General features: G+C 42.1%; 1 pseudogene; it reads left to right on the top strand.

The window, feature by feature from the left end:
- LOC107545922 (large ribosomal subunit protein eL36 pseudogene) overlaps nucleotides 1-27724 on the top strand; it is a 66679-nt pseudogene that overhangs the window by 507 nt on the left and 38448 nt on the right.

Consider the following 27724-nt stretch of genomic DNA (forward strand, 5'->3'; position numbering starts at 1 on the left):
TCACAAACTCTTGTCCTCAGCAAACGCCCAGTGAGGTAACTGAATTATACAACAGTCTTGTGAATGATTCTTCCAGGGAGGTTTTAGAAAGACTGGGCACCCCGCTCCCGTTCCCCATGGAAAGGGGCGGAAAATGCCTCTCATCTCACACACGCTGTTGTAACAACCCTTGGACTTGCTGCCTCTCTCTCGGTCGTGTTCCCAGTCTCACCACGTGAAGGATGGAGGCTGGTAGGAGGCAGCCACGTCTGTCGCCTGTTGGGAAGGAAATACTGGCTCTGACTCCAGTAGCTGTCAGTGCAGGTATTGGATTCTTCTTTCTCTCTCCTCATCTTGAGTCCTAGTTGCCAGACCCAGGAGTCCCACGAATAGCTTGCCACAGATTGAAAACCAACAAAGTCCTTTGGAAGAAAGAAAACATATAGTAAACATATAAACATTCAGGATAGGTATTCAGAGTCAGCGGGGCCATTCTTAAGATTTTTCATTGTCACCCATTAATTCAGTTTATTTAGCAAACAAATAAAAACCCAGTGTCTATCACAAGCCAGACATGATGATAGAGAATCCTATGAAAACAAGAAGCTGCATCCGCTGCTCTTAGGTCCTCCACCAGTGTTTAATGTTTGCAGCTCATGACCCTGGATGCATGAAGGTGCAAAGGTAAGGGGCTGAGGGCAGTGAGAGAGGAGAGAATGTGCCTGGAGAGGTCAGGGCAGACTTCAAAGAAAGGATAGTATTTGAGCTGGCTCTTGAAAAATGAATGGCATCAACCATTAGATGGGGACAAGAAAATAGGGGGAGACCTTCCAGGTAGAGATAGTAAGGGAATGAGCCGGGCACGAATATATGATGATTATGGTGAAGTTAGTGCACATGCCTTCGGGGCAGGGTGGTGAGAGTCTAGACTGCTCCTGACTTGGTCGGCTCTGTTCAGAGGGAATGTGGGATTTCCTGTATATGGCATGGGGATTATGAAGGTGTTAAAGCAAAAGAATGATGTACAGAATATCACTTTAATGATAAGTTTTTGATATCAACATAACAGAGATAAAAGGGTAGGCAGCTGGGGAACAGTTGTGATAATCCGAGGAGAGTTGGTGAGTGCATGGCCTAAGGGCGTCACATCAGGGAAGGAGAGAGGGAGTGAGGTAAGAAAACGCGAACAGCCAGATTAAGGGAATGGCTCGGTGGCGCTGAGGCTCGGGTGTCTGGGATATGAAGACACTCTCGCCGAGACAGGGGACTCAGGAAAAGCTTGGCTGAGAAGATGGTAATGAGCGTGGGCTTTTTTGACAAGTTAATTTTGAGGTGACTGTGGAACATCCAGAAGGAGCTGCCCAGGGGCGTCTGGGCTGGAGTTCAGAAGACAAGTCCAGGCTGCATGTGGGGCTGATCAGTGAGCAGCTGAGGCCTGAGGCTGGGCGAGTGGGTGTGAGAATGTCCAGTTGGAATATGCCAGGAAAACACAGGATGCTAAGGACAGAACAGTCACAGGACTGAAGGAGACGCGCCGGTGAGGAAGGGGGAGAAAGTCATCAGGGGAAGAAAGCCCGATGGAGCAGGGCCTAGAAGCCAAGGCAAGGGGAAGGTCAAACAAGACAGAAGTAGTTCTGGTGTGAAAGGTTAGAGAAAAGTTATATAGAATAAAAACTGGGGGGGGGGGGGGAATTCATGAGACAAAGAAATCAGGAAGGACTTGGGTGATGCTGGCTTTACCCAGACAATGTTTTTCTTAGGTTTAGATATTTGAAATAAATCTCTTAAAATAGATGTTTTAGAGAACTTCAAGCTGTCTCTTGGATCAGAAATCTCTGCAAATGCTGACTTTTCCACATAGCATAAAATGTGCTTATATCCTTACATTTTTCTTTAGGATAAACAATTTTTGAGCACATAAGCAAAAAGGAAGAGGCAGTCACTTAAAAAAAAAAAAAAAAAAAGCATATACTATACAAGAAAAAGGCCATTGCTGAAGGAGTTGGAAGGGATAACAGCATTTTTTCTCTGTAGGAAAGGAAATAGCTTTGATTCAGGAAAAGGAGCTTGCTGACAAGGCATTCAGTCACATGGCTCCCCACAGGAAGCTAAGAGATTGGCTTTTTAAGGTGATAGTTCAATGGAAAATGAAGTTGACATTCGCTTGAATAAAGCTTTCTTCAGTTATACTGAGTGGACTGTCAAAATAACCAGGAGAAACACAAAAGAACGGGGTAGGGAGCCTCTCTCTGTGCTCCAGGCTTCTAAATGTCAACTCCGGTTATTTACTGAAAGAGTGAACGGTGTGAAATATAATGAGAAAGTGCACGTAGGATATTTATTTATTCAATATTCTACTCCCTTTTTCCCCCCACATAAATGCATATTTTCTTGAAAAAAATAAAAGATAAAAGGTTTTTTAAAGTATGACATTCTCCTGTGAAGAACTGGATCAATGAGTCACTATAAATATGCAGTATTTTTTCTTATATTCATAGCTGACACATTATCAAGTTAAAATGAATCTTTTATATGTCATTTCTGCTCAAGAAATAACAGAAATCAGAAATAGCAGAATTCAAGAAAGCCTCAGAATACTTGTGGACTCAGAAGGAAGGAGAAAGGAGGCACAGGGTAATGTTCATGACACAGTTGAGTTGTGCCAGTGCTCTAGGAGCTAGAGTGTCTTCTGCATTTGGAGAGGTGCTCCCGGCTCCCCAAGCCCCCTTCAGTGTTTCTCCCGTCACAATATGGTTATCGATGGTCTTGGCTCTGTTCTCATTTTGAGTCAAGGATGAGTTGGATCTGAGAACGAATACAGTGGACAAAGTGAAGGATTTTGTTGGGGACCTCCCTAGGGATTGCTTCCTCTCTTCCTGCTCCACCTCTTGGCTCTCTTTTGGAAAGCAGGGCTGCAAAACTATAATTAAGCCGTAAGATGCTACCTAGATAATTGCATTTTCTTAGAGTTCTAGATTCCTTTATAACCCATAGACTTTTATCTACCCAATGTGGGAATCCCTCCTACATAGTGAGGCAACCAAGTCAAATCTCTAGACTTGGGCGCCAGACAAACTCAAGTTCCAACACCAGGAGGGACACGTATAAGCCATGTCCTAAGGAGAGAGGCTTAACCACTTCAAGTAAAATGGGATGCTTGAAATGTCTTCTTTGTGGGACTATTATAAAGACTAAGTGTGATAATATATGTTACATGGCCAGTATAGTGCTCAGAACTTAAATGGTAGTTGGGGAACTCACTGTTTTAAATAAATTTTTTGCCATTTTTGCGATCTCAAAATGTTATAATGCCTTTCCTTTGGTTAAGCCAGAATCTATCTTATTTTCCACCCTCTTAGTTCTCTCTCTGACACCATATCCTACGACTGTCCTCCTGAGTCACTGCTTCAACCACGTGTCTTTCTTATAGGTCCTCAAGCTTGCCAGGTGAGCAGTCATTTGGCTCACTTCAAATGATTATGTGACATATGCTTATTTACCTACTAGCAAGTTTTCTCTTTTCAATATAACTTCTACAGTGAAAAATTAGCTTTGTCTGTGATTTGAGAACATTGTCTTAAAACTCCATTAATAAAACACATTTATTTTTCTTTTTAATGCAGCTCCAGTGCCCTACTCTTTGTCTTCTTATCATGAGGCCCCTTTCAGCTTCTTATAGTCTCTTTGTCATTGCACCAGGTAACAGCTCTGCTGCTTTGTCTTCAAAGACCCTGGTCCCTCTGATGGTCTCCTGCCCTGCAGCCTCCTCACTGGCTCTTCCTCCTCACCTCTCGGCCTGTGGCAATTCACAGAATTTCACTTTGGCCCCTCAGTCTTCCTACATATTCCACCTGGGAAATTTCATCTGTTCGCCGACTCAAATCCCCATCTATATGCTGTATACTCCCAAATGTATCCCAAACTTTACTCGTAGGTTAGTTCCCAGTTGCCTACTAGCCAGCTCTGTACACATGTTCCAATGTCACTTCACACGTAACATGTCCCGAATTGGGTTCATTAAATTCTAGAAAGTATAAGTGATCTCTTTAGCGATAGCTTATTATAGGATGGTATATTAGTTTTGTTTTGTTCTGTAGTATGATCATGTTTGTTCTTGGCACTCCTACCCTATCATTGAAACGGCTCCAGAAACGGTCCATTTTCAAGTAAATCAAACTTTCAGTGAATGCACCACCGTCCGTGTAGATACCTCCTAGAAAACTGTAGGTCCTCGGCTGTGTGCCACATTCATTCCCTCACAGAGATCCTTAGAAGGTGGCTTTTCCCAAGGCCACAGAATGCATCTCCGAATACAAGAGTGGGGATGGCTTAAAGCAAATTTACTCTTAAAATTGGAAACTGTATTTTGCGTTCAGTGGAGCAGTCTCTTGGTGCCTAAGTGATAGGAGTGGATTTTGAATACCAAAAACCTGGGTTTGGATTCTGACTCTGCCTTTAGTGGTCTTAGGAATGTTAGTAAGCTTTCTTGACTCTCAGGTTTCTCATCTGCAAAATGGGCATAGAAACCCCACCCATTCTTTGGAAAAAGTAAATGAAATCAACGGTATGCTAGCCCCTAGCGGCATATTGATACTTTTAAGAGACTCCAAAAACATTTCATTTCCTTCATTCTTTCCTATCAAATCAAACTTGCCTAAAAATTTCTGTACTCAAATGTGTTTAAATATGCTCTCTCCCTTAAGAACAGTGACCCAGTTGTGATTTACTATGTAAAAGTGACCCAGTTGTGATTTACTATGATAAAGCCCAGGGAGTTAGCTGGGGGGTGTAACTCACCTATTACAAGCCACCCGACTTACTATCTAGAAAGTACAAGTGATCTCTCTAGTGAAATCTTATTACAAGATGGTGTATTTTTGTTTTGTTCTGTAGTGTGATCGTGTTTGTTCTTAATACTCTTAAACTATCATTGAAACTGCTCCAGAGCTAGTTCACAGATTTAAGGGAGCAGATTGATAACCATTACACGCCTGAGTTCTGGACTAGAACTGGAGGAATTCAGATCTCACCAGCTGCCTGCACAGGCCGATCGTTGTTTCTCTTTGCCTCAGTTATTACATGACATTGCGGTGAAGGTTAAGGAACATAATAAATGACACAGGGAGTGCCCCTTGAGCTAGCACGTCGCTACGGAGCCTCTGAGCTCTCAGGGAGTGAGCATAATCTACAAGGTCCTGTCTGTACAAGAGTAGGATGGCCTGGCTTAAGGAAAATACCGGAATTATATTAAGCAGTAATTATGACAATCAGAAGACATTTAAGAGTTTTAAAGTATTGGTTTTAAATAGTGTTCAGTATTCTCATTCTTTAGGTTCTGAAGTAAAGTCTTGTTTCTTTTTAGCATAATTTATGGCACTAAGTTTAGGTTCTTTGAGATCAAGGCTATTCTGTGTTAAAAGCCCAAGTGCTATTATTATCTATTTCTGTTCCTCTCTGCTATTCCCTGAGAGGGATGACCTTGTCCTTGGATTCCTGCTTCCATGAACAGATAACACAGCCCCCCCCCCCCCCCCTTCATTGCAGCTGTCACTATACTACATAGGACTCTAAAGAGAAATACAGGACCCATATGGGACTTGAATTTCCATGTTTGTCTTTTCAAACCTATGAAATAATGGTAAATATCACAAGCAAGTAATAAGACTACTTCTGTGTTTCAAGAATGACTTCAACGGGACAATGATAACCCACACTGGAATCAGTATAGTCTTAAATTAAAACACTGCAGTGTTTCCTCTTTAAAACTCCCTTCTGGCAACAAACTCTTTTACTGACTACCTAATATCTTGCCACTATGTTCTCTTTTGGATACTGTCTTCTCACTAAGATAAAAGAATTATGGCTCTCTGCAGAGAGAAAGCAAAAAATTAATAAATAAAAATGGAAGCACAGTTTCAAACCATGCCTAAAAACACAAAAAGCAGCATTTTCACATTAATGAATTTTTTATTTGCAGCCTGGGAATCTTTCTGGGCAAGGGAATTTTAAGTCTGTAGTCCCATCATGCATTGTTGCCAGCATGGAGAACCAGCTAAGACCCAGCATGAAAAATATTCCCCGAATTTCTATGCCTCTCATTTTCCCCCTCCTTCCAGGACAGATAGAGCTCACATCTGGGCAACTGTTCAGAGTTTATCCCTCCCTATTGTAATGCTGAGTAAATGGTGTCCAACAGGTTAGCAGAAGGACTGTTAAAACAAGAACTTGTTTTAATCAGAAGGACGGAATCTACCACTTCATTTGAGAAACAGTTGATGTGAATACATGGCTGGGAAAGGCATCTATTTATTTAGAAAATGGCAATAGCCCCATCCTCTATATGTATCTGACAGTACTGTTCACTGCATATCATGGGAATAAGCTACTGCAACATTTTCCCTTAGATACAAGAAATTTAAATGGGGCCCTGGCCCAGGAGCTCAGCTGGTTAGAGCGTCATCCCAATACAGCAAGGTTGCGGGTTTGATCCCTGGTCAGGGCACATCCAAGAATCAACCAATGACTGAATCAATAAGTGAAACAACAAATGGATGTTTCTCTCTCTCTCTCTCAAATCAATACATAACAAATAAATAAATCACAATTACAGAATTCATATAAAAAAATTTAAATAAGACTCTAAAGGCAAAGCAAACAAAAACATGCTTTGATTATCAGTTCAAAGCCATTAAAAATAGAAATCAAACTAGCATATAAATAGTAGGAAATACAGTAAGTAATACAGAATATTTTACTGCAAACCTGGGTACTCCTAAGTAATTTTTTATAAAACCTCATCTTCAATTCCAAATAAGCATTCAGACAACATCAAAAATATACACAAAATTATGACTGGCCAGGAAAGTGAGAAATAAAAGGAGCCATCTCCCTGTGGTAAGCTGATTGCAAGATGTTCTGTGTAAAACTGGCCATGTCGGTAGCAGTGAACCACTTGGAGGGAAGGGAAAAGAGCAGAGGAAGCCTCTCTTGACTCAGCAGAAGATATGGATGAGTAAAGGGAAGTTTATGGGCCAGATAAATACACTGGAATCACGCGTTAGCACTGAAGAGTGAAAAGGTTAGGTAATCAAACAGTTTTGTTCAGGTGATTTGGAAGAGAAAAGGAGTCCAGATGCCTAAAGACACATGCCTGGGGTGATGGGACAAAGGAAGAAAATGCATTCTGGGAGAAACTAAAAAATATGATTCAATGTAAGTAATGGGGAAGTTGGTTTTAACAATCGAGACAGAGAAATAAAATGCCTTACAACGTATTGCGTAGCATACTTTCCAGAGCAGAGCATTGGGCAAAGCTGCCTTTCTTCATTCCTACTCCCAGAACTAGGCTTTCAATTAGCCTGTGTTGTTTTCTCACCGGAAAATGCCTTGAGCTGAGATAGAGCCGACCTCCCGGATCCCACTGACCTCCGAGGCTGGGTGGAGGGGGCCCCTGGGAAACGGGGCAGGAAAACATCAAAAGGAGGGCGCTCTTGCAGCAGAGTCACCCAGATGCAAACCTTCAACACGCGAGCGTAGGAAGCACGTAAAGATACAAAGGAGCTGGCGATAAGCGATGCGAAATCTCCAAGGATCAAGTGCCCCGGGAATTACACTCCGAGAGCCGCAGCTCCGTCTTGACCTGAAAGAAGGGCAAGCTCAGGGAGCGGTTAGGATCCCGGGGAGGGGCGGAGAATGGGGGAAGGCAGCTGACGGGACTGGTGTGGGCCCCACACCTGCCGAAGGAGGCGGGATTCTCTTACTGTCCTAACATGTGGGCCAAGTGGGAGACTTTGAACACAAGAGAGGCACTATGAAAGGAGCATTTTACTTATTTACTTTTTCATTTATTTTTATTTTTTCAGGTGTGCTTTATTCCCTAAATTTGATTTTATTTTTTATGGATATAAGCGTACAATTTCTTTGATTAATCTCTCCCCACCCACTCCCATACCTCCGCCTTCGCTCGGAGACCCCTCAGTCTGTTCCATGCTTCTCTGTCTCTGGATCTATTTTGTTCATAAGTGTATTTTGTTCATTATAATCCACATATGAGTGAGGTCACGTGTACTTGTCCTTCCCTGACTGGCTTGTTTCACTCAGCGTAATCCTCTCCAGTTCAGAAAATGGACTTTGACGGCAGCGTGCAGGGGGCAAAGGGAGGAGAGAGCGAAGCAGGACCCTGTTTCGATAGCCCCCCCGTAGGATGAGGGGTTGACGTAAGGATGGCAGGTAACTAATTGTCGGGCTAAGTGGAGAAACACAAAATCAAGAGACCGTGTAAGAAAAACGACTTGTTATGGGGGTTGGAGGATGAGACTCAGCATCACCAGGATGGCTGGTCGTTCTCTCATTTAAGTGTTTATTTGGAAGAGCTTTAATTATAGTTGCTGAAACATACTTTAATTTTTAGGAATGCTTATCTTATCTGCCCTGACTTAATGATCTTCTCTCTGGTATTAACCACCCATCTTATCCCAAAACATTGATGTTTAATGACATCTAGGCAATTTCTCCATTTCTCCTCTAAGACTCTTTTATAATATTATTCGGTGGGAGAAAATCTGTAACATAAACTCCAGTGAATGCTAGCCGTCAAACCTCTAGAAAGCATCTTAATTAGAGGAAGAGGCCTCTGAGGCATCCCCAGTGCTAACAAAGGATGCGGAAGGTAAATGCTACAGAAAATCTAAACAGCAGGATTTTAAAACTCTGTTTTGAATGAATACAGGTAACAAAGCTGCTATCTGAATTCCCTTTTTAAAAAGAAAAAAAAAGTCTTGAGAAGTCAGTGCCACGCAGTTTTCTGTTGACAAAATGAGGGCAAAATATTTGAGCTCCAAATTCTCCCTCCATCCCTGATATGAAGGGGAAGGAAGGCAGGGCGGAGTCAAAGGCACACTTGAACACCAAGGAATAGAACCAGCTATTGATGTAAGAAATATCCGGACCCATGGAGAATTTTTATAAGAGTTTATTTGAGACAAACTGATAACATATGCTGGGGAGCAAGACCTCAAATGCTCTGGGGAGTAACAGTTTTGCAACTTCTTTTATGCATTTGAAATTAAGGAGGGAACCTAAGGACGACTGGAGAAAGAAAGGTGGAGGTTGGATTTCAGGATGGTTAACAAGATTTTGTGTTCTCTTGAGTGTTAACACCCACTTTGAGGGGTTTTACTTCTGGCATCTCAAAGGCCTGTTAATCTAGATGCACAAGAACAATAGACAAGGCTAGCTTCAAACCTTTCACTAAAGAAGTTATAGGCCTGGAACATGACTACCCATGTTATGCCAAGTTATGGATTTATGATCAGATCACCTTGTAAGGTTAAATTCCATTAAGCTTTTTTTTTTTTAATCCACACAACCTATCCATATGGGACATGTCATTGACTCGCTGTCCTTGATTCAGTTCTAACTGAATCACTTGGATGTCTAGAATCCTCCCATCAAACTTCACCTGTCCAAAAGGAACACAGGAACCCATATTCATGATCCATCTCCCCTGCAGCCCAAACACCGAGCTCCTCCAAAGGCTCCTCTCAGAATGCATCAGTTACAGGAGCTGCACTCTTGAGAACAGCTCTCAAGGTCCTCGTCATTCTAACTCCCTTATCAAATCAGTGCATTTCAAATCAGGTCCCCAATTACTGTCAAACCTACTGAAATAAACTCTGAACTCATCCAGCCCTCTCCATCCAAGCTCTTCCAAAGCACCGTGTATCTAGACTGAGGCAATGGGGTCCTGATTCTCGCCACACCCACTTTTCCCTTCTCTGATACCCTCTCCACACAGAATCCAGAGTTCTCCTTTTTCTTTAATGTGTATTGTTTCATTATATCGCCATCCTCATTAAAATTGTCCAGTGGCTTCTCCAACACCTTGAATAGAGGCAGTTCTTACAAAGGCCCTTAGACTTGCCTGGGCTGACCATGGCCCACCTCACCAACCTCACCTCCCTGTCCCCTTGCTCCAGTGCCTCTGGCCTTGTCTCAGCCCCTTGAACGTGCCCTTGCACGTGCTGTTCCCTCCACATTTACCCTCCGTCTAACCAAACTATGTTAGTTCCTCTGAGTATCGTCTCCCTTGTAGAATGCGTCTTACTACCTAGTACAAGTGACCACCTAGCCTGTAATTTTATGCATATTTATATATTTATTTGCTTAATTTCTTCTTCCCCCACAGACTGTAAAGACCATGAGCATAGAGACCTTCTCACTGTATCCCTGAAGCACAGGACAAATCTAATAGCATGAATCCAATAAAACCTTGATAAATAATAAATGAATCTAAACTGTAAGCTCCGGTAGGGCAGGAGTCACATCTGACTGTTTTACAATTGTATCCCTACTGCCTAGGACTATGTGTCTTAGAAGCATTGGTAGATGCCCCCCAAACATTAGATCAATAAACAAAGAAGAGGGTTCACTGTCTTCCCCGCTCACAGCTAATTTCATTAAGAGGCCTAATTGTAGAAAAATTATTCCTCGAAGTGGTTTGGATTCTCTCAGTCCATTACTTCCATAGTTTTGCCCTTAGATCTGAGTCAGACTACACAGAATAAGACTCGTGTCTCTTCAGCAGAAAGCTGGGACTTGCCGTGTCACTCCTATGTCCTCCCTTAACCAACCTTTAAGAGAACGACTCTACTGCCAGACCTTTCCGCATTCTGCTCCTTGCTCTCTGTAACTGCTACAGCTTTTTTATTTTGCCTCCTGAAGTATATTGTCCCAAACCATACCTGTGACATACATTAAGATGTTGTTATCCCCATATTTCCATGCTGGATATTTTGATTAAAGTTGCCTACTTGCGTACCTTGGCATGCAGGCCGTAGTATTAATTTATATTGACTGTTCAGAGTATATTAAACCCCAGGATGAGATTCAACCAGGTTGTCTTATTCTAATACTTTTGCATTTGATTTTCTGAATCTAAGTTAAGATTTTACATATGTTTCTAGTAAATAACAGTGAGGTTTAGCTCTAATTTCCACACTCTTAGGCCTTTGAAATCCTAGTCCTGTCATCCAGTGCACTAATTCTGTCACAGCTCTGTGTCACCCAACACGCTATCATGTTGATTGTGCCCTCATTTTTAAAACTTTGTTTTCCTGTCTTCTAAGAAATTACTATCCCCCAGTTCTCTGTAATCTTTTTAACTTCTTTCTTAGCTTCCTCTTAGACTTTCTTCTATTCACTCCACTCATCTATTTGGTAAGTCATGAAATAAGTATTTAGTGAGCATCTCCTCTGTGCCAGGGACCAGGCTAGCGTCCTGGTTGAAAGTACAAAGATGAATCACTGCCTTTGTCTTCAAACTCTTTTCCCAAAATCCCTTGGCCTTCACTTATTACTGGGCAGTTTTACCTACAATCATTGCTAAAAATGGATACTCTGCTAAATCCTACGCCAGAGTATTTGCTTTATAATGTCTCTTGAGCCCCAGATGCTTATTTTTAATTGTTTATTAGACTTCACTTAATTATCCCACAAAAAGTCTCAAACTCAGCATGGTCAAAACATAACTCATAATTCATCACTACCCCTGACCCCCTCCATGGCACTGAGCTTTACTCAGTATCATTATTGGTACCATCATTGGCCCCGTCAGCTAAGCCAGCGAACTGGGGGTCACCCCAGGTGTTTTTATTATTTACCTTTCACATGCACTGGGTCGCCAGGTCCTGTCCACTCAGTCTCATAAATACCCCTTTTTCGCTGCCTCGCTACAGCCGCTAAGTGGTTCTCTTCTGGCAAATGCTTTGTTCTTCTCTTCTAATCCCATTCTCTCCAGATCCTTCCCCACACTGCTATCAGGATGCCAAAAGGAATTAGGTTTACAAAACATGCATATTCAGTAGCAAGATTTCAATAAACAAAAGAAGTAACAAAACAGGAGTCAGAGAAAAAAGAATCTATGAAAATAACATGCAGCCAGAAACAGTATCTAACGCTAGGACCCGAAGGCTGTTCTAAGCCCTTTGCACGTGTTAGCTCATTCGTCCCACACACCCGTACGCAAACTGATAAGGAACTGAAAAGGTGACACGTCCAAGATCACGTGGCTGGTGACCGTGTCTCCAGAGCAGAGCTCATGCTCCTAATCTCTCACTACGCCGCCTCCCAAGAATGAAATAGAAGCACAAAAGTTATGCCATGAAATTTTACACACGTGCTACAGGCAGTCAACAAAGTGAACTCTTAACTCCCAGATGGCCAACCCAAAGAGCAAAGAAAACAGTTACAAGATTTGGTTTGGGAAAGTAAAACTAAACCAGTTGCCCATGGAAAACACTGCAATAGTTAATGCTCAGGTTAACTATTAAAGGGGAGAGGGGTGGCTAACTGACATAAGTTAGCTGCTCAAAATTGTCAAGTTCTGACACTCCCAGCACCTTTCCCTCCTCCCTCCCCCCCCCACCGGGCCCAAGCTTGTTACCTTTGCCTTTCTCTCTCCTAAGCTCCAAGGCCCCTCTTTTGCTTCTGTAACTTGTTTCCTGAGCCTTCGCAGCCCAGCCGGCTCACTTCTACTCCCTCTGTAACTTTCTAAATAAACTCTGAAGCTCTTTTGGTAGGATCTGTAGTCTCCGAGAGTCAAAGACAGAGCTATAGGTTCCCTCCCCCAACAGCCACACCATGCCACTGGGATGAAGCAAGTCTCCATCTAAATTCCGACACTTTTCAACATTATTAGCAACCAGGCATAAAAAAAAGTCACACAAGCTTATCAGTTTGGTAAAGGCTCAGCTTGCGCCTCCGACCCCCAGGCGAGCGCCTTACAGGAAAGGCTGACCCGGGCAGATGGAGCCAGACCAGCCAGCCTCCTAGCCTGGCCCCGAGACGCCTTCACCTTGACGTGCCACTTTCATCCCTGCGAGTGCAGCAAGTCCACCCACCTTGAGTGCTAGTCAAACCCCAGTGAAAACTGATTTCTATCACCTTTTTCCCAGGGTTTTTTCCTGAAACTTTTTGGGCCATAGACCCATTTGGCAGTCTGACAAAGCCTGTGGACGACTTCTCGGAATAATGTTTTTAAATGCATTAAAAAAATATTCCAAAGAAAACCAGTTATAATGGAATGCAGTTATCAAAAATAGTTTAATAAAAACACATTTTTCTCTTTTGAAGCATTTGAATAATGCCTAAAAACCACTGTAGCTTTGAAGAAATAATGAATCTAATTTTTATTTTGAGGTATCTGCACTAATGTAATGCTATAGGAAAACTGATTAGATTGCTGGTGAGCCCAAACCAAGATAAAGGATGTTCTTTACATGACGCCAGTATTTCGTGGCATCTGGTGAAGGCGGCTTCCTGTCTCCGTTGCCAAATCAGACACATTCCTAATATAGGGACCAGAAGGAAAACAAGTCCGTAGACCTGGGCAAAGGTTTTCTGGCCAGAAATAACAAGCAACTCTGTTTAAGTGACAATATTAGCATATGAAAAAATTTAGAAACTAATGGGTATACAAAAATCCATAGGAAACACAGAAAATGTGAAGCTAGAAAGAGCCAGCCTTGCTCATGTACACTGTCCAGGAGAAGGCTCCAGAATCTTATTTTTATAAAACACTTCGTTTTAAAGGTGCTTTGACTATACCTATTTTTACCTATTACGTAATTAACTTTTAGTTTAACTCTCAAAATAGAGCAGGGAGCCATGGGGGCTACCTCTGCTAGTACCCCAATACTAGAAGGACCTTCCACATCAGAAGCACTTTAATTGGGTCCATGGACCTCTGGGACTTCCATGGAGTCTCTGATTCTTCTGAACATGGACACAAAATTTACTGTAAGCAGATGATCTGTAGCTGTCACCACAGTCTTAAAAGGGACCTTGACCTGCCAAAACATGAGAAGCATTTTTTTTACTACTTTTTCCCTCTATAGCACACCTGTTGGTCTCCACGGCAGTAGTTTAGCCCATGGCAATAGTCTAGCATCGCTCTCCTGGGTATATTTTCTTTTCTTCGCAAATTTTAATTTAAATCTTTCTTGACCTCATCAAGAAATCTCCGGCCCAACCTTGCCTTATGTCCTTGTGAAAGACACTAAATGCCTTTCTGGAAAAGTCCTTCTGGTGTGTGAGCGCCAGTTATGTAAAGTACCTCTCCCTGACCCCACCATAACCTAAAGTATTTTAGGCCGAGTGCTCCCTGAGTTTGGAATCAACACAGGAAATGTATAAAAAGAAAACACCTCTCCCTTCCCAGGTTTTCCCTAAGCTAAGCTTCGTGCTTGGGGAGAAGAGCCTGCACGAAGGAAAGGGAAAGGCCATGACCGCACTTCCAAATGCGGAGCTATATGGAAGCATGTAAAGAACTGCGAAGGAGCCCGTGAAACTAGAAGCGAACTGCAGATCCTTAGAAGGGGCCTTGTCACTCAGGCACAAACTGTGGCTCAGCAGCTGTTGTCCCGGTGGCTCCAACCAGGGGATGTGTCCCCTTGTTGACATAGGGCTGACCTGGAACAAAGAAAGTTGATGACATAAACATACCCTTTTTCCCAGCACTTGAGCGTGTGTGATCTCACCTTTAACTCTTGCTTGTTGATGGGGGTGAGATGTCACATACTCTCTACTGAGCTGCTGGCAGCTGTTTAAAGAGTTTTCAGCACTCTCCCACCGAGGAGAAGCCAGCCTGGGTCTGACCAGTCCCTATCACGAGTCGCCTCCCCCACCCTCCCTCTTCCCTCCCTGCCACTTGCTGGGGCCTGAAACAGGAAAGCAGCGACAGAGCAGGACCAGCCCGGCGGTCACTGCGAATCTGCAGTAACTTCAAGTGTCACTTCCTGTTTTTTGAAAGAATGTGCTTCTAGCAAGAATACAGACCGAGGTCTCGTGACCGACTGCGAACAAATGATTTCAGTGGCCACACAAACAGCAAGGAACCCAGCATCAGATACGGCAGTTGCTTTCCCACCCCCTTTAATTCTTTAGCTCAGAGATAAAGCCCCTACTTCCTCCAGATCAAACCTTTGGCCCGAAAAGACAACACGGTGCCTTCTGCCCACAGCTTCATACTTAGAGGAAACCCATCCAGCGTCTCCTGAGGCTGAACCCAGACCCGTCTGTCTGCCCATTCAGGGCCAAAATTGTAAATGGATATATTTCTGTTTAATGTTTAAGCCAAAGGATAAAGTTCTTGCTAGCTTTGCCTTTGTCAGACAAAGGTCCTTCTATACCAAAGGGAGGGGAAAAAGCATAAAAATTCTCAGCAGTGTAAGTTCATACATAGTTTTTCTTAGTGGTCATTCTTGCTTTCTTAGAGATAGGAAACAATTTTGCTGACAAAACTGACCCTTAAGCTACCAGTAAAATCATAGCACATACGTAACAGACACCTGGAGAAATCAGCTTGGCTAAGCTAGACACTGCCCACTAGCATTTCATCTTTTCAGTCTGGAGTTTGCACTCATTTCTTGGAAAGGAAATCCCTGTTCATTAAAGAAGAGTGGTTATGCCAAATGCACAAAAATAGGAGTGGGAGGTGATAGGGTGGGGGTAGGGTGGAGGAAGGTCACTGAATGACTCAGAGAAGTTTGGCTTCTGTAATTTATATTTTTCAGCCATCGTATTTCATTTTAAAAATAGAATTATATGGTCAGAGGGGAAAAAACTAACACATAGCCAAAGGAGAGTGTGCCAAAACTACATATATATACATATATAAATACATATATATGTACAACTCATTCATACATATTCATACATGTATACATATAATCATACATAACACTATATATATATATGTACACATATAACCATGTATAGTGTCTGTTATATGTTTTGGGGATGTAGATTTTTAAATCATCCATGCCACATAAAATAAAATTATCTCAGCTAAACTGTCTTCTGGGCAACTGGGTAAAATCTTTCCAGGAGAATGTCTAAAATAGCCGTTAGCTTAACTCTTACTTCACCAGGCATTTAGAGCCCCCATATCCGTTCCTATACCTTGGGGGGGGGGGTGATCAGGAAGTTTGGGGACAGCAGTGCCTGTCTCAGAAATCACTCAGTGGTCCAGTGGTTTTAAGGAGTTCATATACAAGTCAGAAATGGCCTTAAGCATCACCACCTAAAGGTGTCTCCTGACATAAAAATCCCATCTGTAGAAAACAAATCTTGGGGAATTGATAAAACATGGTACACACTTGTTAAACATTAGCAGCCCCCAACTCAAATTTAAGGCATATCACATTTCTAAATCATGAGTTAGAGGCTATGAGAGCTTACACGGCCCAGCCCGGCCCAGCAGTGACTATCCCGGGAGCTAAAATACTTGGTGGGCTTCATGTTTGAATTCGCAGGTAGACAAGAAAGGGCGAGAACAAAGGGCAGAGGCACATCAAGCTCCACGGGACTGCAGAACCGTACCTCTAAGTGACACGATTTAGTCCAAGCCAAGACCACTTGACTGAATGTAACAGTTTTTAAAAGATAAAACTTGGCCAAAGTATTTTTTAGGTGCAGGACAAGCCTGCAACCCCTCAAGTTGCATTTTGTTTGTGAGAAGTATGGCATTAAAGTTTTGCGGTAAAATGTAACTTCTGTGGCGTTTATGAGCATCGAGATGTTAAGACAGCAGCACTTAACCAATGTCGCTCCGATAAATTTAATTAATAAATAAAAAAGACAGCAGCGCCATGCTCAAAAAAAAAATGAAAAGAAACAAGAATGGGGGCCGGTAGAAGCGCCTCGCTGGAGCCCGTCGTCGTGAGGAGCTGGGCCCAGAGCAGCAGCCAGAGGGAAGCGCCCTGCTGGGTCGGAGGGAATTTGTGTCCGCTGCTTATCCAGGCGTTTGCTCCGCCGAGTGCAGCCGGGCCCCTGGCCCTGTCCCCTCCTCAGTCAGGCCGGGAACCCGCTCCCCTGCTCGTTTCCGTGCATGTCTCCTTTCTTCTTCTGGACTCTCTGCTGTTGACAGAATCTAAAATGCATTACAATAAAAAATGGCATTTTTTCATTGAAATCACATGCCCACAAATTCATATGTATCCCTACTGCCAGCACACACATGTATAATTTGCTCATTGCTGTAAATCAAATAAAGAATCTTCTACTATCATAGCAGACTTACTAGGTGAGTGAATTCGCCAGCACAGCAGCGCACCCTTACCTGGCATGGCACTTGGTGAATTGTATAACAAGGGAGATACTGGAACCAGTTCCATCAGGGACGTTTTGGGAGACAGAGGAGCGATCTGAGGATGGTTCGTTGCCTTTTTGCAGGGTCTGCAGGACACTCCATGGGAAAAGGCAACGAATCATCCTCACATTTCTCCTTTATCTCCAAAACTGTCTCTTATGCAAATTTTCAGAAAGAATTCAAAACACCCGTGGGGTGGATTCACCAGCCAGCCAAGGAAACCTGGCGGGGGAGGGGGGGGCACCAACAGAATCTATTGCCCTTGGAGACGGTGGAAAAGATGAGAAGGAGAGAAGGAGAGGAGAAGGGAGTTTCAGACAAACCCAGATAGTACCACTTTTCAAGTGATGCTCCCATCTCAACTTGGAAGCGTGCTGATTTGGGCTGATGCAATTCAATAGTCCCATAGAGTAGGAGACCATGAGTAGATTGGAACCATGTGAAGGCACCGAAAAATTCTAAAAAGTTATTTTTAACATAAGAGCTTAAAAGGGTTGCTGCTTAGATGAACCCTCTGTTTGCTCTGAACTCCTGAGAAAGTTTGAACAGCAGGTATACATACTTTGCTCTAACACTAATACTTTTTCCATAGACTTGTAAGTCTTAAAAACAGCTGCTCGGGGCCCCCTAGAGATGGCTTAATTTTGGAATCAGATGAAAAGACTCCTTGGTCCAGTGGTGTAAATTACTGAGACATTGGGATAAGAGGATCTATAAACTATGCTATAAAAACCTCCACCATTCCTAGCTTTGATGTCTCAGTGTTGCCAGCAAACATGATCTCCTTTCCAAATGTTCCCCCTCGTTCAGTCGTGCTCTGTGGCTGAGCTGTGAGGGACAGTCAGGGCATCCTTGTGGTAGCAGAGCAGTTCAGGCCCTGTGAGAATTTCTGCAGCTCTTTTCAAGTCTTGGGTCTACAGGTTCAAAGTCTGCTGTCACTTGAGGGAAGAAATCAATCAAACCTATTACTGGATGTTAGGCTGGCCCCAAAACTCCTTCCTTTTCAACACCTTATGATCATATTGTGTAGCTCCCCCAAAAGAGCATATTTTTCTCTCGAGCTCCCTCATAATTCAAAGTGAAGAAGCCCCAAGGCAGGTCAGGAAACTATTCACAGGCATTAACACAGAATGAGCAGAGGTTGGGGAGAAATTTTGTTAGATATGCCAGGGGGAGAAAGGAAAGAAAGAAAAAGTAGAAAAGAGGCATTGGAAAAACATCTTTCTCTTTACTAAGCAATTTGTTTCCCCGCTTTTTTGTGGCTCCAGTGATAGTGTTCAGGAAACTCGGTGATGTCATTTCCTGTCAATTGGCCAGTTACATAAATGTTGGGGAAGAGCCAAGTACAACAGCCCTCAAACAGATGGCCGTGTGTGTAAATGCCAGAAAGTGAGAACAGCCATTTGCAATATATATATATTTTTTTTACCCCACACATGGTAGAATGTTTATTTTACAACCCCTCTTATGGACTTATGTGGATCATTCTTGTCATTTTTCTTGGAAAATAAATCCCAAGGGAAGCAGTCATAAAATGCAAGAAAACAAATCATGAAAAAGCAAAAAGTAAGGTAACGGGGAGGAGTGGGCAGCTCACTGGGGGGATGCCACCGTCAGGGCGCGGGGCCCGCAAGACCCGCAGGCCTGCGACGCCAGGAAAAGCGCATCTCCAACCATCTAGAAAGTTCAGGCGGGGCGGGTTTTACAAGGCAGATGGATTCACCTCGTGAGCCTCAAGAAGTTTGGAAGGAAATGCCTGCAGGGCTTCTACAAAAAAAGCCGCACACTTTCTAGATTGACTCTCACTCCTTCAAAGCAAACCCAAGTGCAGCTGCAGCGTTCCCTCGCCACGAGCGGTCCTCATACCTGTCGCCCCAGTCCAAGGACATATTGATGCAATCAAGAGGACTTCACACTTGTAACTGTGAAGAATTTCAGTTATGCATAATAAAACACACGAGGAGCGTGAGGCTTTGGGGCTTTGAACACTGAATTCTGCCCTCGTTGTCCGCAGCGACTGACAATCGCATTTTCTGTCCCTGCTACTAATGAAAAGGAAATGTGGGTGTTGTGTGAATGCCTAGGGCACCACATTATGCGAAGAAAAGGGAGTTAACCCTTCATAATTTCTGTCCATTAGCTTCCTTAGCTATTTCAATATTTCGATTAAATAAGGGCATGTAAATTAGAAGAGGCGTCTACCTTCCTAAATCCAGGTGACATAGACTTCAGCAGGGAGGGAAAAATAAAAGTAAACTAATCATGGCTGTTCACTCTTCTTTGGTAAAATGTTCCTTTTTTCCCCATGGCGATTCAGCTGCTTTTCTCCTCTGTCCATCAAATTTCCAAAGTATGTGGCTATGCTTTCTAACCTCCACTTGAATATATAGCCGTAAAATGCCAGATTTATTTGTTCACAAATATTTATTAAACACCAATTATGGGCCAAAGACCATGCAGGAAATGGGGGATAAACAGACACCAACTGAGGGATCATTACCGATCAGGGCAAAGGTTTTACAGACTCTATTGAAATATCACTTTGTTTGGTCTTTTCAAAGCTTCTACCTACTTTTGTGCTATTCTAACACTCGGATCCCAAGAAAATATTTGGAGCTGCGCTATTTCCTGTGAGGCTGCTATACCTCTTAGGTCAGGGAAGGACAGTTTTAGAGACCCTGTTACCTCAAGGTAGGATTGTGTCCTCAAAAGGTTTTCATGCTTGTTTTGGACTCTGCTGCCTGAGCTCCACCAAGCGGAGTAATAAGTTCCATATGCCCATTTTTTTGAAGAACCCATTTTCAAAGCAGCAAATGTTTTGACGGATTGGCTCTTGGAGAGCCTGAATACTGTTACACACACCGTTTAGCATTTCACAAGGCCCCTACTGTTCAGTTCTGGGAATGGGGCCAGGGTAGCCTACCTACTGGTGCTCTCAGTAATGTTAAAATATTGAGAATTCTTAACTATCATTCTTCGCTGAGACATATTTGGAATGTGAGGATTTCTTGGTGCCGTGGAGCTGTGGGGTGTGTGTGTGTGCTCGCGCATTATGAGGGAAAGAAAGGAAAAGTCCCGTAGAGTCAATAACTGAACAAAAAAGCTTGATGATGGGAGATTCAAATGTTTAAAGTTTTAAATCTTTCATCTAATGTAGTTGTTAAATTCTGATCTTAAATACATATACGAGAAGCAATGGAAGTGACAAAAGAACAGTAATACAATAGTGGGTCTAAAATAGGTTTGAATGTCACTTTCTTCAGGTAAAGGATTTCATAAAGTCTCTTCTTCCTTGCCTAATATTAATATCTCTCTGCATCCTGCATTACTCATATGAATATAAGCATCCTTTGGCTCAGTCATCCCAAATAGGTTTAAATATAATATTCTTTTGGGACCTCCCTTCCTTCCCCACCCCAACCCTGGGATTCTGAGTCAGTAGATCTGGGTTGGGCCCTAGAATTTCTATTTTTAAGACCTACTTCAAACAAGAGAAGGAAAGATGTGTTATTTAAGTTTAACTTTTTAACGTAAATTCAGAGTTTATCATTGGAAATATGTACAAAGAAGCTTCAAATGGAATATTTACCGACATTCCCTCTACGTGACAGACACTTGGCTAAATGGGAAGATGATGTTAATAATAAAATGATTTTTAAAAGGCAGGGGGATTACTTCAAGTCTTTCTGAGGGCCCAAAATGAAACTTTTAGGAAATTTTAGGAAGCACTTCAAAAGCCAAAAATTAAGACTATATATTTGTGTATACAGACACCAAGTTTACTATTTCTAACTGTTTTTCTTTTAACTCATTGGCTTCTGAATTACTTCCATGCAATCTATACTTTGTTAAAATCTTATTAAATATTTCTGCATCTAATCTTTCTCGTTATTCCAGTATCTGTCTTGTCTTAGTCCATGTATAACAAAAATACCATAGGTGGGTGGCTTATAAATAACAAAAATATTTCTCACAGTTTTGCAGGGAAGTCCAAAATCAAAGTGCCAGCAGATTCAGTGTCTAGTGAGGACTCACTACCTGGTTCACAGATGGTGTCTTCTGGCTGTAACCACACAGGAGAGAAAGAGAAAGGAAGCTCTCTGGGGTCTATTTTATAAGGACACTAATCCCATTCATGAGGGCTCCACCCTCATGACCTAATCATCTCCTCAAGGCCCCACCTCCAAATACCATCATATTGGGGATTAAGTTTCAACATATGAATTTTGTTGGGATACAGACATTCAGTCTATAGCATCTCTGTTTGAAAAAAAATATTATCTATAATGATCTGTGTTCAAAATGATAAAAATTTAAATTATTATTTATGGTAAGAAATTATACACTATGGTAACATATTTCCTTACAGATATGGTTCATTAGGGAAGATGTATAAAGAACATGAGGTTGAAATGTTAAGAATTATTACTCACTGGAGAATAATACCTCCCAATAGTCTCTTATAATAATGCAATGAACATGCTTTACTTGATTTATTAAATATAGAATGCATAAGGAAGCCGTATAGCATGGAAATGCAGTCAGATGTCTAAACTGAAATTCTAGTTACACCCTTAAGAACACTGAGATCCTGAGCCTGTTATCTCCTCTAGCCAAGTTTTCCTCTTCTATTAGAAGGAACATCAACCTCATAGAGCTGATTTGAGATTTAGGAGGGTAATCTATGTGCAGTTAACATGTAGTTATGTGCTCATACATTTTTACTATTATTGAAATACTAATTGATGGCCTACTATTGGCCAGGCATGCTCTAAGTCTTCTGTTCTATGGAGAACCTAGTGGAATGGACAGAAAATAAACAAGTATTGAATGGAAATAAAACAGAATTTCAGGCATCCCTAAATGCTTGGAGGAAAGCAAAACAGGGTGATGTGCTGGGAGTAACTAGGAGATGTGGACATTAGCTGAGATGGCCAAGAGAGCGTATTTCAAGGAGTGGTACAGTGCTCTCCTAAGAGTGAATGATGAATGGAAGTCTGTTGTCAAGGATACAGGGGGAGCACTTCAGGCAGAGGTGGAAAGATGGCTTAGTGGGTGGGTGGTGAGGGTGAGGTGGGATGAGATGGAATAGAGGGTAGGCAGGGATTGGACGCGTGCTTCCCTGTTCAATTGTTTCCTTTTAAACTTGAGACATACATATTTGTATTTTAAATGATTAAAAAGAAAATATTCTTATTTGAGGATGAGGGCAGGGAAAGAACTTTAAGTTTTATTTTCTTTGGTTTGGTTTAGTTTTTTAAGGCTTGTTTCCAAGATGGTTATTCTGTGTGGTTGGCATCTATTGACTGGTGGGAGCCCACGCTATACATACTGTTACATATTTTGAAAATCACGGCTTGTTTCTAACATTTCATTTTTGACTAGGAAAAATACAGATGGATTTTTTAAACCTAGAACAATGAATTTTCCCTGTGACTTGTCAGAGAGAGAAGTCATAAAATGCTCAAGGTAGTTAGAATGTCATGCTCAACACTCCCCCCTTTTCACAAGCAATTATGTGGGGTCACTGATGGCTGTTCAGCTTTCTAGCAGATTTGTCCAGACTTTGAAGTCATTGCCCACTCAATGACAAGGACATTGTGGTGTTAACCATAAGGAATGGTGCTTTTTAATACAACGAACAATAATTTAGATATTCTTAGGAATCATTTCTATACATTACTATAAATGAGGAACAGCAGGTAGCAAAATTAGCATTTGGACCATCTCAGATTTAAAAATAAGGATTTTTCCCTGGTCGGTATGGTTCAGCAGTTAGAGAGTCAGCCCCTGCACCAAAGGGCTACAGGTTCGATTCCTGGTCAAGGGCATGTCCCTCAGTTGCATGTTTGATCCCCCGACCCAGTCGGGCTCCTGTGGGAGGCAACCAATAGATGTTTCTCTCTCACATCACTGCCCCCCCTCTGTAAAAAAGCAATGGAAAAAAATATCCTCGGGTGAGAATTTAAATAAATGAATAAATAAATAAAAATAAATAAATAAAAAATAAGGATTTTTCATAGAACTATAAAATTTCAGGGTTTGGAGATTGCCATCTGTGGGCTTGGTCAAGTAATTCTGAACAAGGGTTTGTGAGCTGTTGTTTCATTTGTTTTGAGACAAGGGCTTGCCTAGTTTTGAACATGACAATAGTGTTATTTCTTAGACCTGGGATTAAATATTTTTGCTACCCTTTCTTGTAACATCAGAAATGTGGCCAAGTTGCAGGAAGAAAAAATGTCTTGTCCCTAAAGTGAGAGTTGAAATATAAGTGGGCACTTGTCTCAACTGCCATCATGACCATCACTGCCTGGCAGCTCTCAAACCCAAAAATGTCCTGCTTCTTCCCTGCCCTACCGGGAATTGCTACTACCTAACATTGGTCTGATCAATTTTCACTTCTCAAACCAAATTTCCAGTTCCTATAACAAAACAAGTCAAATGTCAAGCTTTGGGTGCAGTCCATTGGCCCAACAATGGTTATCTTTATAGACAAAATAACCAAACTCTATCCCAAACCCTCATTATATAGATGAAGAGCATTAAACCCCCCAAAAATAAACCACTTTCACACACACACACTTAATCAAAAAGCTACAGTTCTAACTAAAATTCAAATTACTTAATTCCTTGGCTTGCCCTCTTCCTATACATAAACACACAGGGACACATATGTTTGCTATGTATAAAGGAAATTAGATTCTTCTGGAGACTTTGAAGGAAAAATAAATTAAAGCCCTCATTCAGTCCTTACTATATGAGTACAGTTTATTAAATATTCGTCTAGGACCACATAATCCTTACTGATCCAAGCTTCCAACAGAATGGGCTTCATAATCTATACATTTCATATTTTAGTGGCTCTAGAATATGAAAAATGAAAGACTAAGTAGCAGAAAGCTTGTGTCCCCACTTTGCAAAGATTTGGAGGAAATTGAAGTAAATATGAGGATAAGCCTTGGCTCTCAGACTCTGACTGGACTCCAAGATTGCTCTGTTTTTACACTGTCATAGAGCATGGCAATTACGCGTAAAGTCCTCCATGAGGTTATAGCAGGGGGCATGATACCTACTTAAAGAGGAGCATGGCGATCTCAAAATGGGGACCTTCATTTTTTTTTTTGTCCACACTGAAAAGTATTCTTTTGAAATACAGTAGGTTTCCCCACCCATAGATGCTCTGCCCCAGCTGGTGAGTGGTGGACAAAAGATCACTGACCTCTCAATGCCACCATGGCCGTGTCAACATGTCTTGGCCACCATAGAATGATACACAGGGGTTGTTTGGCTTTTATATTCATTCATGCAAATTGGTAACAGGTAAGGGATGCTGATGAGGTCATTTTCCAGTGCAGCTGCATCAAGGGCCTGTGGTACCCGGTGCTCAGCAGTGACCTGAGTGACCGGGGAACGAGGGATGCCCCAGGTGAGATCATCAAAGACGTTAATCTTTGTCTACATCTCAAAGCTGCAGCAGATGGCAGACAACATGCTAGGAAGAGGCAAACACACATTGAAGTGCAAAGCACGGGGGAAGAGAGGAGGAAGATGGATGTTTATTAGACGCTCTCTATGAGCTAAGCTCTGTGGGAGTCACTTTGAACATTATATCATTTAAGTTTCCCAACATCCTTTGAAGAAAAGATTATAGCTATTTCATACGAGGAAAGATGAGGATCAGAGAGGTTAAATTTTAACTTCCTCAAAGTTAGGTGGTTATTCAGCGGAGCAGCCAGAATTTGAACCAAATCCAAGCCAACGCTCCTCTCACTGAACTGAGACTTGAGTGCATAACCTGCTTCTACATCCAGTGAGGACATCCAGGTGTGAGAAGCAGGACATCTGTGGGCTTGGTCAAGTAATTCTGAACAAGGGTTTGTGAGCTATTGTTTCATTTGTTTTGAGACAAGGGCTTGCCTAGTTTTGAACATGACAATAGTGTTATTTCTTAGACCTGGGATTAAATATTTTTGCTACCCTTTCTTGTAACATCAGAAATGTGGCCAAGTTGCAGGAAAAAAAAAAAAGTCTTGTCCCTAAAGTGAGGGTTGAAATATAAGTGGGTACTTGTCTCAACTGCCAACATGACCATCATTGCCTGGCAGCTCTCAAACCCAAAAATGTCCTGCTTCTTCCCTGCCGTACCGGGAACTGCTACTACCTAACATTGGTCTGATCAATTTTCACTTCTCAAACCAAATTTCCAGTTCCTATAACAAAACAAGTCAAATGTCAAGCTTTGGGTGCAGTCCATTGCCCAACAATGGTTATCTTTATAGACAAAATAACCAAACTGTATCCCTGCTCCAGTGAGTAAGAATAAAGATGGGTTATGCTTCAAGGGCTCACATAATAAAGCAGGAAATTAAGTTTTGATGGCTCCTCTCCTTGTGGTCAGGTACCAGCAAGATCTGATGATGAAGATCTAAAGACATTGTTGCATTTTGAGAATCAATACATCTAAGATGCATTTGACCCGGGGCTCTCCTTGCTTAATGAAAAGTAAGCGGAAGTAGTCCTGTTATACCAAGATGATAATTAGAACACTAACCAGTGTTTATTGAGCATTTAACACGGGCACTTCACATTTGATTCCCATGTGGGCCATGAGGTAAGCATTATTTTCCCTATTGGTGGTAAGGAGGCTGAAGTTCAAAGATGTCACGACTTCTCCAAGTTCACAGAGTAAGTGGCAGCAAAGGCCATGAAGTCCAACTGGAATTGAGGTTGAGCCTTGGCCATAAGTGCTCAAGTTTTACATGCATGCCGTTCCAGGGAACTCATGATTAGGAGGCAGATTGTACAGCAAACTGTGCAAGACTAGCATTTGATGGTGAACATAAGCTTTGAGATTCACCTAATGGGTGCAGCCTGTTTCCCATCCAGCCTGGTGATGCGCCTCTGCCGGTGCTTATGAATCCTCCAACCATGAGTTAACCTGAAACCTTCTTCAACTTCTTTATATTTTCAGTCTCAACCACCTCTTTGATTATTTCAATGATACACAATACAAATGCCCATAGTAATAAAAGCAGTTAATACTTATTCAGTGCTTAAGCTCCTTCTGTACCGTAATCATCTTAATTCATCCTCACAACAGCCCTGTGAGGAAGATACTACTTTGAATCTCTGTTAGAAGTGAGGACATCAAGGCTTAGTGAGCTTAAGTCCCATCACCGGGGATAAAATTTTGTAAATTATGAAGTGTCTTCATCTACCTCTCTGTCCACAAAGGATGCTCTAACCCCTGGTCTTCAAGGTGTGATTCCCCAGACCCACAGTAGCATTAGCAGCATCTGAAAGCTTGTTAGAAATGCTGAGTCTTAAGCCCCACCTTGGAATTACTAAGTACGAAGCTGAATTTAACAAGATCTGCAGAGATAGGTGTGCACACTGAAATCTCAGAAGCACTGCTTTAAATGACACCCTTGACTGGAAGTGGGGTCATCAACTGTCCTGGTTCCCACTCAGGTCTAAGAGCTGTTTGGGACCTGGGCTTTTCAGTGCTAAAACTAGGCAAGTCTTAGGCAGACCAAGACAAGTTGGTCACCCTAACTAGAGGACTAGTGCATAGGTTTCCCTCTGCAGACAGAATAGTGAGTGTTTTCCCCTTTTGTGGGCTTGGAGCACACCCTGTGCAGGTTTGCAACCTCCCCTGTGGTCATAGGAACTTGCTGAGTGTGACTTCAGATAGTGCCACTGATACACACAGTATGGATGGGAAACACCATTGAGGAAAGATGGACCTTCTAGCCTCAGAGCGCTGGGAGTTAGCAATGTCCACATCTGTGTTCCCGAAAGTTGTTATTTGGCCTAGGCCATGACAGAAAGGACCCTTTTCCCTTTTATTATAGTCTTCAGTCTTCCTCACTCCATTATAATCATTTTTTTCAATCCTCACCCAAGGTGACTCTTTTTTTTACCTTTTTTTTTTACCTTTTTTTTTTATTGCTTTTAGAGAAAGGGAAAGAGAGAAACATCGATCAGTTGCCTCCACAGGATGACACTCCAACCAACTGAGCCACCCAACCAGGGCCTCACTCCATTATAATCTTAACTCACCACATTATAATTGCAAATAAGAACATTCCCTCTCACTGCCTTATGGGTTCATTCACTCAGTTTGTGAATCTGTTTTCCTAAAGCTTCAGTAAAATCTGGATATGTGAAAAACCCTCATTATTTTACTATAAATGATTTCCATAAGGGAAATTTAATCCATGTGTTTATAATTCACTCAAACATCATCATGTTATTGCTTTGTAGAAACTATTAATCCTGAAGCCATGGCTGCAGATTTCCCCTCATGAAGAAGTTATAGAAATGTAACCCAAATCATGCCCCAAAGTGGTCATTTATCTTTAGCAAAGACAGTAGGCACATTCTATGTGTGAGTTCTAGAAAGTTCCTTTGTCCCAAGGGAAAACATTTTTAATAATTTACAAAATAATAGGTGTACACAGAAAACATAGCAATTTTTGGTACATGGAGCAAAATGATTTCTTTCTTTAGCATTAATTTGTTGGTACTGCGAAGGTCTTTGCATTACTCTCAACTGTTGCTACCCTGTGGAGAGAGCACTAGACTCGTCAGTGG

The sequence above is a fragment of the Miniopterus natalensis genome, chromosome 3 (assembly GCF_054644295.1).
Source record: "Miniopterus natalensis isolate mMinNat1 chromosome 3, mMinNat1.hap1, whole genome shotgun sequence".
NCBI classification, from domain to species: domain Eukaryota; kingdom Metazoa; phylum Chordata; class Mammalia; order Chiroptera; family Miniopteridae; genus Miniopterus; species Miniopterus natalensis.